The 14,853-nt window shown below is 33.5% G+C and overlaps 1 long non-coding RNA gene across 1 annotated transcript; it reads left to right on the top strand.

Annotated features, from left to right (window-relative positions):
* Positions 1 to 1,128: 1,128 nt before the first annotated feature.
* On the top strand, positions 1,129 to 13,588 carry LOC106884009 (uncharacterized). Its single transcript, XR_016243320.1, has 2 exons — positions 1,129 to 1,421; positions 12,843 to 13,588. It is a non-coding gene; the product is annotated as an uncharacterized LOC106884009 (long non-coding RNA).
* The last annotated feature ends 1,265 nt before the right edge of the window (positions 13,589 to 14,853 follow it).

The raw sequence follows: 14,853 nt of genomic DNA, 5'->3' as shown, positions 1-14,853 counted from the left end.
ATGAGTCCCAAACAAAGAATAAGTACTGAGGTTGTTTTGATCAGCTCAACTTTCCTTATTTCGGTGTTCCAGCATGGCCGCAATCTCATGGCTAAAGCCACCCAAAAGAGAAAAAGGCTATACATACCTATATACATGCATACATGCATGCATGCATACATGCATACATACATACGTACGTACATACATATATACATACGTACATACATACATTCCTGCATACGTACATACATACATGCATACGTACATGCATACATATATACATATATACACACGTACGTACCTACATACATACATACCTATGTACTTACATACATACATACGTACATACAGTTTTATTCTCTTAGTGAAACGAATGGCTCTGAGTACGCACAAGCGAAACACACAAGTCTTACTCAACCAAAATATATTATTTATCCCGACTCCGATATCAAGTTCCTTTTCTTCCGACAGTCATCAATGAACGGATATATATATATATATATTAAAAATAACGTCGACCACTAACGTGGACAATTAATGCGCTAGAAATAGATCACATTTTGTGTCTATTAAGACCTAAAAAGTTCTCAACATGAAATATAGCAGCATACCAAAAACGTGAGCGGGCAAGACATTTAAAATCACCTAAAAAAAAAAAAAAAAAAAAAAAATATATATATATATATATATATATATATATATATATATATATATATATATATATATATGTGTGTGTGTGTGTGTGTGTATGTGTGTGCGTGTTTGCGTGTGTATGTGCGCGCGCGCGAGCCTGTGTGTGCGTGTGTGTGCGTGCACCGACGTCTCGCGCGTGTCGTCTGTGTGCATGCGTGTGTGTTTATCTATATATGAAAAAAGATGGAAGTCACTTGATTCAAACAGGAAAGGACTGTCACAAGCAGCTTTCATTGCAAGAAACGCTTAAACACACACACACACACACACACACACACACACACACATACACACACACACACACACACGCGCGCGCACATACACACACATATACACACACACATACGCATGCATGCACGCGCATACACATGCAAACGCGTACAAATACATCTGAACGCGTGTATACGTGTACGAATGTATTTGTGTATGTGTGTGTGTGTGTGTGTGTGTGTGTGTGTGTGTGTGTGTGTGTGTGTGTGAAACCGTAACACATATCTATATGCGCTTCTCTTAAAGGGGATAAATGTAAAGAAAACAGCGTCGGCAATTTTGAGTTGGTTGAAAAGCGGTTATATAACGACGTTAACTCTACGTATATTGGAGAAAAAGAGAGAGACTGGCGCCGGAAGTATTTTCAGAAATATTCCTAGTAAATATCAGATTGACCGACGAAATCTTAATGTAATAAAACAACTTTCAAAGCTATTGATTGAGTGCTAAGTTGCTTTCATCCGACAAGCCTCTTGGTAAGAAAGGAATTCTTCTAAAATCAAGTTTGCTTTTATTTAATGAAATTATTCATTTGGAACAGAAAATTACAGGAATTAACGGCAAAGTATTTGGTCAAGGCTCGAAGTTTAAATTTATGAGAAAACATGTTAATGTTTACATTAAGTGTAAATCCATGTTTTATGGCGAAATTAATTAGATTAAAAAAAAAAATACTATTTAATCATGGAGTAGGTAGAAGGTTGAAAATCAATTTAAAACATTCAATTAAAAATGAAGGGTGGAAAGGGTGGGAAATTAGCAGTTATTCGAAAATACTTGAGAAAGCGGAATTAAAGTAAATGTGATACAGTGACGCTCATACATTGTAGTATATTCAATAGAAGTATTGATAAACATAGTCAAATAAGAAGTGCACACCGCATAACTACGCTCCCATGAATTTACAAATATTAATCTGTTTGTATTAATCTGTTTGTATTAATCTGTTTGTATTAATCTGTTTGTATGCATGTATATTGCATAACATTGGTCTCAAATTTTGGGAGAGGGTTAAGCTGATTACATCAACCCCAGTGTTCAACTGTTACTAATTTTATCGACCCTGAAAGGATGAAAGGCAAAGTCGACCTCAGTGGAATTTGGGCCCAGAACGTAAAGACAGAAGAAATGCTGCTAAGCATCTCGCTCGGCTTCCTAGCATATATACACCATACAAATTCAAACAGACACACAATTATATTGTATTTACAATTTTCATGCTTTTAAATTTTTGAATATGCATCGTTATATGTGTATGTATGAGTGTGTGTGTATGTATATAAGTGTGTGTTTGTGTATGCGTATGTGCGTGCATGGGTTATCAACCCACACATCACATCCTTCTCCTTAAGCCCATCTACCTTCAAGGTACCCTCTTATACATGAGCACAACACCCGGCCTATTAGAACTACATACTCACCCGGTCACCTAAATATTTTTCCCCTCTCCACCACCCCTCGTCCCTTTTTTCTTAATTCTCATGAAGGGATTGCATTCGAAACCTTAAACGTCCTTTTCCTTTCCTTTCAAGCGTTAATCTGATAAAACTTTTGGTAAAATTTGTCCCTCTCGCTGTTTCACTTCCTATGGTTGTTCATTCATCACACACACACACACACACACACACACACACACACACACACACACACACACACACACACACACACACACACACAGAGGCACACACACACATACACACATACACACACACACTCACTCACGCACACACACATACACACACACACTCACTCACGCACACACACACATATACACACAAACGTTAATATATATATATATATATATATATATATATATATATATATATATATATATATATATATATATATAAGTTTGGGTTTATGTGTGCGTATATGTGTTGAGAGAGTTGCAATGTCTTTTATAGCAATGGTGATTCAATAAAATGTAATCACATACTGCTGTAGGGGAACATAGTAATTATATTTATTCATGACAGTTGACATCGCTCAATCTCAATACCATTATTGCACACCGTTTAAATTATCAAAGACGGCCCCATTGCAATGTATATAGTACAAATGAATTTAAAGACCAAATATTCGGTAATGCGATTATCATAGAAATGTGAACATTTTTTTCCATAATACTTAGTCTATCACACAATCGATAACCAAGTACTTCTCCTCATATCTTACTCAAACATAAAAAACTATATAGTCTTCTTGTACATGTAAAATTAGATCAGAATAGTATAATAATTCTTGTAAAAGCTAGAAGAAAACATCCAAGCAAGTTTTCACACTTCAAGTGACATGATTAACAAACGAAGTAAAAAAATAAAGTACATTTGATACTGAAAAGAAAAAAACAAACGAATTTATTTTGTGTTACGATGTTTTACTTGATATTATCTGACGTAACTGTAAAATGATTTTGTCGTGTATGGCAAAACTTGTATTAAATTATATATATATATATATATATATATATATATATATATATATATATATATATATATATATATGTGTGTGTATGTGTGTGTGTGTGTGTGTGTGTGTGTGTATGTGTGTGTGTATGCACATGCATACATATATGTATATATATATATATATATATATATATATATATAAATAGAGTTATTAATATTTCTAAGTCTCTCTAAAGGAGACTACGGCAGCGGTACTGGAAATTAATAGTTATCGCCAAGCCAACATGGCAGTCCCAAAATTAGGACGAAAGCTGCCGTGAATTAGCTCCAAGAAGCCATCGCCTCTAGCTAGCTATGTGACACACGAAACCTGTGTCCTTTATAACCTTCGAACAGGGGAGGTCAGCAGTGTCCCCCTGCTGGTTTGGCATCTGCAGACTAGTTTCAGGGTGTTGCCCCTTGTCAATGCAGAGCAGCCAAGCCCTAGCCAGGCGGCGCTGCTGACTATCTGCTCGAAGGTTATTTATCTAATTTCAGTGGAATCTATCCACTGGTTTTCAGAAATAGAGTTATTAATATTTCTAAGTCTCTCTAAAGGAGACTACGGCAGCGGTACTGGAAATTAATAGTTATCGCCAAGCCATATACATATAATAATAACAATAATTTTAGGATGGAATCTATAAATATTTAAACACATTGCTATGCGCGTTTCCACAAGTCACATAACTTTAACATTAGTGTCTGTATCCTTGGTGTGAGTAAAATATAGTCCGTATTATATGTGAGTATCCGGTATTTATCCTACGCTATTTATCCTACATTATATCGGTATAACCATGATGCAACCTCGAAAAACTGACTCACTAGTCAGTGACATTATACGGTAGCCGACACACTGAAATAGGAGCTTTATTTGCATACACTTAACGTTACCATAAATGAATTTAAAAGACACACACACACACACACACACACACACACACACACACACACACACACACACACACACACACACATATATACACATGCATACGTATGTATGTATGTATGTATGTATGTATGTATGTATGTATGTAGTGTGCGTGTGTGTGTGCTTATGTATGTTTTTAGTTGAAATTTATGTGAATTCTTCCCAGAGAATGGAGAATCAATTAAAATGTATTACTCTCTTACTCTTTTATGTGTTTCAGTCATTTGACTGTAGCCATGATGGAGCGCCGCCTTTAGTCGAGCAAATCGACCCCAGGATTTATTCTTTGGAAGCCTAGTACTTATTCTATCGGTCTCTTGTGCTGAAACGCTTAGTTACGGAGATGTAAACACACCAGTATCGGTTGTCAAGCGATGTTGGGGGGACAAACACAGACACACAAACATATACACACCCATACATATATATATATATATATATACACATACATACGACGGGCTTCTTTCAGTTTCCGTCTACCAAATCCACTCACAAGGCTTTGGTCGGCCCGAGGCTATAGTCGAAGACACTTGCCCAAGGTGTGGGACTGAACCCGGAACCATGCGGTTTGTAAGCAAGCTACTTACCATTTAAATATACATACATATATGTATATATAAATGTATGTTTATATGTATGTCATTTGCATGCATAAGTGTATGTTTTGACTTACGTATTTATATACGTATATGTTTGTATGTCTCCCCATGTGTACTTGTACCTACAACACGCTGACTTCTAGAATACTGTTTTTCAAAGATTCTCACTATTCCATTAATGGCTTTGAATTCCATTTATAACCTTCAAGAACTCAGAAAGGGTTCTCTTGCATTGTGAAGTCCCCAGCACCACAGCTTGTCAGAGATGAAGATGTCATACACACAGCCAAGTAGTCCGATAATAGCAGACATAAATATAAAGTTTTATTCCGGGTGCAGTATCTGCAGATCTCTCATTAAATCAGTACTTATACTACTTTTTCTTTTATTTTCATCATTATGTTGACGTCTACAGAACAATTGATTTCTGTAGCTTTACAAACTTTCTTTTCACCGTTCCAGATAATTGTGTCTAGCTTTTTAGTATCTGCCAAAAGCTCTAAGATACTTTCTACTAGCATTCTTTTTTGTTATGAGTTTGCATACCTTCCTATGTCACTGTAACTTCATATATTCTGATCTTCAGGAAAATCTTTTCTATGGACTTCATTGGAAAGCATTTTGGTCTTTACATCGTGCACCACAGGCAGTAAGTATTGTGATGACATTTTCGGACAAATGCATCTGTTTATTCCATTGAGTATCCATCTGTTATCCAATTTGGGTGTCTTACAGACAACTGTGTTCCTTTCTTGCATCAGGCATTTTCTTATTACTTTTACCTCCAGACCATCTTATTAGTATCAATGTTACAGTCACTCTGAAATTTTCTGATAACATAGCTATGTGTTTGTTGCTCTATTACAGGGGAGCTTTTGGTCTCCTTTGTTGTGTGTCTCCAAAACGTATATCAAGTTATATTTATTTGGTAGGGATGGAAGTATGTTTCTAAATTTTATGACGCCATTTGCTTCATATACGCAAGCTTGATCTAAGGAAGATGCACTTCGACGCTTGTTTGTTAGTAGATACTGTTGATACTATGCGACGAAGATAGGCTGTTTGCAAGAAAGCTGTTTGCATTTACGTATTGTAACTACGTATGCATGCATCTAGAGTAATGTGTGAGTGTATATATATATTAATGTATACAGAAAGTCAAATATGTGTATGCATAATATTGTATATGTATATGCATATATGAAATAATATTTACTTATATATTCATACACACATACATATCTAAGTTCTCTAAGTTATATATACATTTAATAGATCTATATACATGTATATGTTTATGCCTATGTATACATATACATACATACATATGTATATATATATATATGTATATATATTTGCGTGCATGTGAAAATCAACTTGATGTGTGTATGCGTCTCTTAGTGTTAGTGCGGGCGTATGTCGGAATGTGTGCTTATATCTGGATGCGTGTGTGTGTGTATGTTTGTATGTATGCCTATTAGATGTGTGTAATACTTCAGCCAACTTTCTCCTAGAAGAGCTATTTATTTCCTGTTATATATATTTTTCATTGCTAGATTTTCCTCTTCTTAAAAATCTCATACATATTCATGTGACTTGTATGCAAATCAGGTACATTATTTTTACCAAACGATGCATACATATTTTTCCACTATTCATGAAATCACATACATACATACATACATACATACATACATACATACATACATACATATAAATGTATGAGTATGCGTATAAGAGCAATAACAACAACGAAATTAATAACTTTACCACTAAAAAGTAATAACAGTGATAAAATAATGCATGTATAGCGTATATATATATATATATATATATATATATATATATATACATACACACGCACAAACATACATGCAAACACATAAAAATAAATACAAACACGGACACACGTATATGTATATATGTATAATTATTTATATGCGTGTGTGTAGTAAATATATGAGTATATATATATATATATATATATATATATATATATATATATTTATATATATATGCATATACATGTGTGTATATGTTATGAGTATATATATATGTTTATCTATCTATCTATCTATCTATCTATCTATCTATTTATATATATATATTTATCTATCTATATATGTATATGTATATATATATATATATATATATATATATATATATATATATATATATATATATATATATATATATATGTATATATATAGTAATAAAACTAATGATTTACTCACATCATGTTTATTTGACTTTTTTTATTCAATAATTTCATTGAAATTCATTCTCTATCAAAATTAAATTTATGGACTGATACAAGTGATTTCTGAAAATATATTAGCTTCAAAAATTTATTACATCGAGAATTAACTTGCTCGTTTGTAAATTCTAAATACATGCATGCATGAATATGGGCACATATACATACTGGCTCCGAGATGTGTGCATATATATATATATATATATATATATATATATATATATATATGAATACATGTACTCACACACATACACATATATTTGAACATGTATATATATGTGTGTGTGTATATTTAGGTATATATATATATATATATATATATATATATATATATATATATATATATGCGAGTAAAAATAAATACAAAAAAAGGTGGATTTTTTTGTATGATTGTGTATAGAGGAATATATTATTTTGCTTAAAAGAGTTCCAACACTGTCTGTTTTTTATGTTTTATTTATATTCCTGCAGAACTAATGTGGGGTATAGAATATGGAATATACAATATATAATATAATATACAATATATAATATAAAATAAAATAAAAATGGATGGCACCATGAAATAAAGTATTGAATGTAGATGAAATATTGAGTGTTCAATATAAAGGATCAAATATATAAATATATAAATATAAATATATATATATAAAGGCGACTCGAGTTTCAGGGCTATTTCCCTTCGTCATGGCCGGTATGACAATCTTTAACAGACTGTAATAAGTTGGCTGGTTTTCTGTCTTTTATACCAATTCCTTTGGATGGCAGCAGTAGGTGTCTGGCTATTTTTAGAATTGATGTTAAATCTATTTTTAGACATGATGATATTTTAATTTATTGTTTTGTGTGGGTTGTAGGGATAAGATTTTTAAACCGCAGTAGGTGTTTGGCTGTTCTTAGAAATGATGCCAAATCTATTTATAGAAATGATGATATCTGAGAGATTTTTTGTGTTTTGGTTACAGGGATAAGATTTTTAAACCCCAAGTGAGATGGATTTAATCATTGTTTGTTAAGAGTGGGTTATATATATATGTAGCTCTATGTCTAAATATCTATCTACAAGCATACCTACCTACAACCTACCTATAGAACTACCAATCTATCTATCTATCTATCTATCTATCTATCTATCTATCTATTGATACATATATATATATATATATGGATATATATATATATATATATATATATATATATATATATATATATATATATATATATATATATATATATATGTATATATAATATATATATACAACAGAGATCTAAACGCTTACACATACAATATACATTTGAGTATATATCAGTGTATGTGTGTGAGAGGAGAGAGAGGGAGACAGAAGGAGTGAGAGAGAGAGAGAGAGAGAGAGAGAGAGAGAGAGAGAGAGAGAGAGAGAGAGAGAGAGAGAGAGAGAGAGAAGTGGAAATATAATTTTGTAGCAGCTGTTCCCTAAAGAATGCGCTTTTAGAGATAAACTATTGTTCGAGATCAATATCTTGCTGAAGAATTTTTTATATTCCTCTGCTTTATTTTGGTGTTGTAAGAGAAACTGTTGAAAGCTTTGTCAACTCAGAATGTTTCCATTACTATCGTATTTTGCCAAACATCTACACTAGATATGCTCTTCATACCAACACATCCAACGCCGCTTTGAAGCCTATTGTTTTAAAAGTTAACATGTCTTGTTTGACAACACATTTCAACAGTTATATGAGACTCCACCTGTTACTGGTTTCATTGTGACAGGATTGGAGAACCACGTCACGTTTTAATTTTGTTTTGTATACCAAATCATAGTATTCACCAAATTATTTATTTCAGTTTGGTATGAATTTATCGATGTCTTAAATTATCGAATAGCTAAGATAACTTCCTTAGACTCGAAACGGACATGACTGGTTGCAGTATTATACATCTGTACATAGAAAGATACTCACATACATGAGCGAGCGCCAACACGCGCACACACGCACAAAGACGCTCACACTCACACAAACATCCACACATAACTTTATAATCACGAGACGAAGAGCCTAGACATCAGGCCATGCACCTTCACTAATTCACTATTAAAAACATTATTAAAGGATGGATGTTCTCGACAAGCGTAACGATTTTATTGATTTCAAATTTTGGCACAAGATCACCGATTTCGGAGTAGGGATAAGTCAATTGCATCGACCCCAGTAAGCAATTGGTACTTATTTTATGACCCTGAAAGGATGAAAGGCAAAGTTGACCTGGGTGGAATTTGAACTCAGACCGTAATGACGGGCGAAATGCCGCAAAGCATCTTGCCCGGCGTGCTAACGATTCTGCCCGTTCATCCCCTTAGGGGTGTCGAATATATTAAAATAAACGCCCATGAGGTTACAAAAGGAAGTTGGCTTTTGCGGGATGTCTATTAAGAATACAGAGAAATGGAATCAAAATAATGTAATCTTATTCGTCTGGCTGATTATTACCCTCTTATTGACGGAGATATGTTTTTTTTATATTCATAACATTCAAGGCTAATTTAAAGATAAATTTATTAGAAGATGCTGTATAATGACTTTGAAACAGACATCACTCTATATTTGAACTAAGAACGTGGGAGAAAATGAAACACTATAACGCATTTAATCCACTATGGCAAAGTTTCTGTCAATTCTATCAATTCACGGTACTAGCTATGAATAATATTAATATGGGAAATGCTGGAGAAATTGGTCCCATAAGTTTGACAGCATTATAATTATTCATGTATGCGCTAATTATCTATATACATAGCTGATACAAGTTTCTTCAGGAAAAAAAAAATGTGGAGATAAATGAGATCTTTTGATGAGATATCTTTCTTGGAAATGAAACGAATTAACGTTGCATTGAAAATGTGACGAGAATTGCAATGAAACTGTCACTCAGCCTGGTGAAAAAGAAATGAAGAATATGTAAATATAGTAGGTTCAAGATCAAAGAGAGACTAGCGCAATTTATAAAGGAGGTTATGTAGGCTTTACGAAGAAATGTGAAGTTTTTATGTAATTTCTCTTTACGATCAACAACCCCCACCTCCCCCAATGCTTTGATAACTGATCAAAATACGCATTTAACGGAGACACGAAATTATAGAATTGGTTTGGGGGGGGGGCCTAGATGGGAGGAGCAGGTTGGAAGAAGAAAAGGACGCAGCTGATCTGGGCCCGTGATGACATAGGTGATAGAAAGGCTGATACGATGGATGAGATGGTTAGAGGCTCGAGGTGGAGGAGCTCGTTAGAGGCCCAAGACGATGGATCTAGTAGGTAGTTCAAAAAGACGGAGGTGCTAGTTCGAAATCCGAGTAGAAATAGTTGGAAATACGAGATGAAAGAGGAACTGGTCGGAGGCTCGATATAATAAAAGTTAGTTGGAGACCTGTGATGACGGAAGAGCTGGCTGGAAGTCCGAGGTAATGAAGATGGTTGGAGACCTGAGATGACAGGAGTGATGCTAGTGAGCTCAAGATGGCGGAATTCTTGACTGAAAAAACTCGAAATAATGGTGGTGCTAATCAGAGGCAGAAAATGATGGAACTAACTTAAATTGTAAAACGTTAGTTAACTATATTTTGATTCCTTTTCTTATTTCCGAGTTCAAAAGTAACCAAATTCAGTTATATCTATCTTCATCTTTTTAGAATTATTAAAAAGCAACAGTAATGTACTTGGAATCAATTCAACTGACTGCACGAAATTTGGAGATGGACTAATATTTATAAGTGTTAATAGGTAATGGAAATTTTGTGATGTGTAACGTTATGAAAGAGGTGAACAATCAACATACTCGAAAGCGATGGCCAATAATGCTAATACTGTAGAATGGGGTAAGCAATTTCATTTAATGTACAACGCTTTAAAAATTTAAGATATTTGTGCGTAAAGAAGACATTTTATTGTTTTAATGTTTCCAGTCATTGCAGTGAGACCATGCTGGCTATAACTGCATTTCGTATTTTTATTTAGTTGATTATAATTATCACACATGTTTATTTCAGACAGTTACTTATTTTATAGATTTCTACCCTTATTTAGATGTAAAAGGGTGCAGCACAGACTTACACTGGTAAATATGGACATATGAGCATATAACCAAGCACATATACTCAGATGTACAAACGCACATATACATCCTTCATCATCCTCATCGTCATCTTAGTCGTCGTCGTCGTCGTCGTCGTCATCATTTAATGTCCCCTTTTCCATTCTGGTATGAACTGGACGGTTTACTACTACTACTACTACTACTACTACAACAATAATAATAATGATAATAATAATAATAATAATAATGATAATAATAAAAGAGCAACGTCTTGCATTTCTTACTTTCTAGTAATTTATTAGGTTCATATTCATACCATTTAACAGCATGTTCAAATCCTAGCTTTCTACATAGCTCCCAGTGGATTACTCTCCATAGGTTGTCACGTCTTGTATTCTTTCTGTGCTATATTCACAAACTATATGAGTAATGCTTTCCTCTTTTGATTTGTATAACCTTCATTGGCAATCTAATTGGTTTTTGTGTATCTTGGCTTTTATCCAATTAGTCTTTAATGCTTGATTTTGTACTGCTACTAACAAACTCCCTGTCTCCCTTTTCAGCTTTCCTATCTGCAACCATAATCATGTCTCACTACTACCATTTGCTGCAACTATCTTTGGGAATCTACAATACAACACCTCCTGCCAGTCAGATAATTTCTGTTCTTTTTTATGATTTTTAAGTTCGTTTGGACTTTTGGTTACCTTATGCCATACTGTGACTCTAGCAGCTTTTAATAAACTTTCTTTACTATTACCTATGTAGGTGTCTATATCTACTCTAACTAACTTCACGCAGACTTCTACTGATATTAACCCTCTTTCGCCTTCCTTTCTAGGTAAATATAATCTTGCTACTCCTCTCTTGGGTGGAGTCCTCCATTCCAGCTGAATTCCTTCCCAGTTCTGTCTAGCTTTGCTAATTCAGTTTTTGTCCAATCTACAAAAGCTACTGAGTATCTAAGTAATGATACTACCCAAGTATTTACAGCCTTTACTAGATTTGGGCCATTTAGCTTTGATTTCATTAGTATCTTCCCCATTCTGATGCACTCCTTCTCAATTTTCGTTTTCATTTTTATAGTTATTATTATTATTATTATTATTATTATTATTATTATTATTATTATTATTATTATTATTATTATTATTATTTTATGTTTGACTTTTGCTTTGCATTTGTACAAGTTGGATCCAAGTCTCACCCAGAGACCTCAAGAGACAACAAGTTAGAAGTTCATGTAGTTCATATTATTATTATTATTATTATTATTATTATTATTATTATTATTATTATTATTATTATGCAAAGCAATCTTGAGTGAGATAGCTACTAAGGATTATTTTCTATAATGAATATATTGTTTCAGTGTTACAAAAATATTCTCATATGATATTAACATAGATGTATGTATATGTATATTCGTGTATGAGTACGTGTGCGTGTGAGAATGTGTGTGTGTTTGTGAGTGTGTGTGCTTGTGTGTATGTATGTGTGTGCGTGTGTATGTTTGAGTGAGTGAATGAGTGTATAACCATATAATACTATTAGATTTGTTGATTCAGGAATTTCAACCTAATCATTTCAGAATTGGGATGGTTTTTCCTGAAAATTTAACCGGTGGGATTATAAAGATGTTCCTGAATCAGTAGAGATTTTGCTATGAACTGACTGAAGCTTTATCGACAAATAAATGCATCAAATTGCCACTTCAAGAAAGTACCCAGAAAGATTTTACGTAGTCACTAGAGATTCAATGAATAGCAATCAAATATCCCTCAAAATTTATGTTACCACTTTGAAAAGAGAATACAGTTGTAATGAAGTTCTATGTATTCAATATTCGAGAGAAGGGTGGGAGAGAAGAGCTGAAATATGTATGGCTGCAAGTGTGCGCAATCAGAAACGACCTGGAGCTAAACAACATGTACGACACCAAGTGCAGTCATTTTCCAGTCATGCCAGGATAACATAATCTATTTTATTTTACATATCATTGTGACTTTTTCAAACAATTAAATTGGAACATCTAATCACTTACTAGTACATCTGAACATCTCAGTCATAACGTGCATGTAGCCATCGTCTGCCAGGAAAATTTCAGTGAACATATAAACTACGCATATTACACATATTGTACAACATGGACTGAAGTCACAGAAGGGCTAGATCCAACGCACCAAAAAGAGTCCCACCATTTCCTTCGACAGACAACAGAGCTACTTCAAGAAACCCACGGTGACAGGGTCATTGCACCGAAAAAAGTTCCGCCATTTCATTCGACAGACTACAAAATTACTTCAATAAACTCATGGCGACAGGGTCATCAAATTGCATTTGCGTGTGTCTTATATTTACATTCACTGTAGGAAACATTGAGCTTATTTTTATATTGTGAATAGCCAGTCATGTTCAGTCAATGAATAAGGAATAATGGCATCTAAAACTTCGGAATTCTTTCAAAACTTTGTGACAAACGTTGAGAAGATGCTGAAAAATTTCGCAGCTAAGAAGCTTAGATAGTTTGTTTTTCTGTCTCATATTTGTCAAATGTCTTCTTTTAGCAGCAAACATATTTATGGAAATACCTTATACGTGTATTTATCACAGACCTTTCACAACTTTTCCCGTCAACATAGTATCATATGACTGACTGATTCAAAGATAAAAAGTCTTCGTCATACAATGTTGCAAAAACTGCTCGATTTTCGACAGAATAAGCTCGAACTTTTGGCACAGTTTGGCAAACAGAAACTATATACATACCTTGGATTGAATGACGAATATATTATATGTTTACCATTTAAACAAAGCAGAACATGGGGAATATAAGGAATACATATATGAGAGAGAATAAAAACGTGAGATTTTTAATGTTATCTCTCATAAATATACTCTTTATATTTGCACGATTCACTTTATTTTCAGTATCAATACAAACCCGCGCACGCATACACACTCATACGGACACACAAACACGCGCACATACATAAAGGTATTCATAGGAATATTAATCTTTTTTACTTTGTAGTTTTTGCTCTATTGATGGCTATAGTGTATTTACATTGAGAGAATGAAATATTTCTTTTACATAACGACATTTCAGCTTTATGTTATTATAATGTTTAGCATATCCGGTATCAGTAACCATGGTAAGTCAGATATTTCTACAGCTGCATGAAGTTTTGAAATCATCGTTTATGAGTCAGGAGAGTAAGATCATAATTACTTAGCAACCATCCCCCCATCATCAAACATAAAACAAGCAACAGCAGGCAAATAAACAAAAAACACACAAAAGAAAACAAATAAAACATCAAAAATATTTTGTAGAAAATATTAATAAAATATCCAAAATGTTATATGCGGAATGCTTAATGTTGCGTATACATTAAAAGAGTTGATTAGCTTCCATTTCAGTCTTATCAACTCTGTTGGTTTATGACATTAAAATATTATATTGGCATGGAACTATCATTTTTTTTAACTGCGTCACTTCCACTTTTCAAAACTGTAGCATGGGTGAAATAATTTTTTTTTTGGGTGGTGAAGCAAGAGCTTTCACAGACGGATGCACTTCATACTGCTAACCACTCAAC

Source organism: Octopus bimaculoides, chromosome 10, assembly GCF_046866305.1.
Source record: "Octopus bimaculoides isolate indiv1 chromosome 10, ASM4686630v1, whole genome shotgun sequence".
Taxonomy (NCBI): Eukaryota; Metazoa; Mollusca; class Cephalopoda; order Octopoda; family Octopodidae; genus Octopus; species Octopus bimaculoides.
The sequence above is the reverse complement of the archived record's forward strand: the minus strand, read 5'-3'. Positions and strand labels throughout refer to the sequence as shown.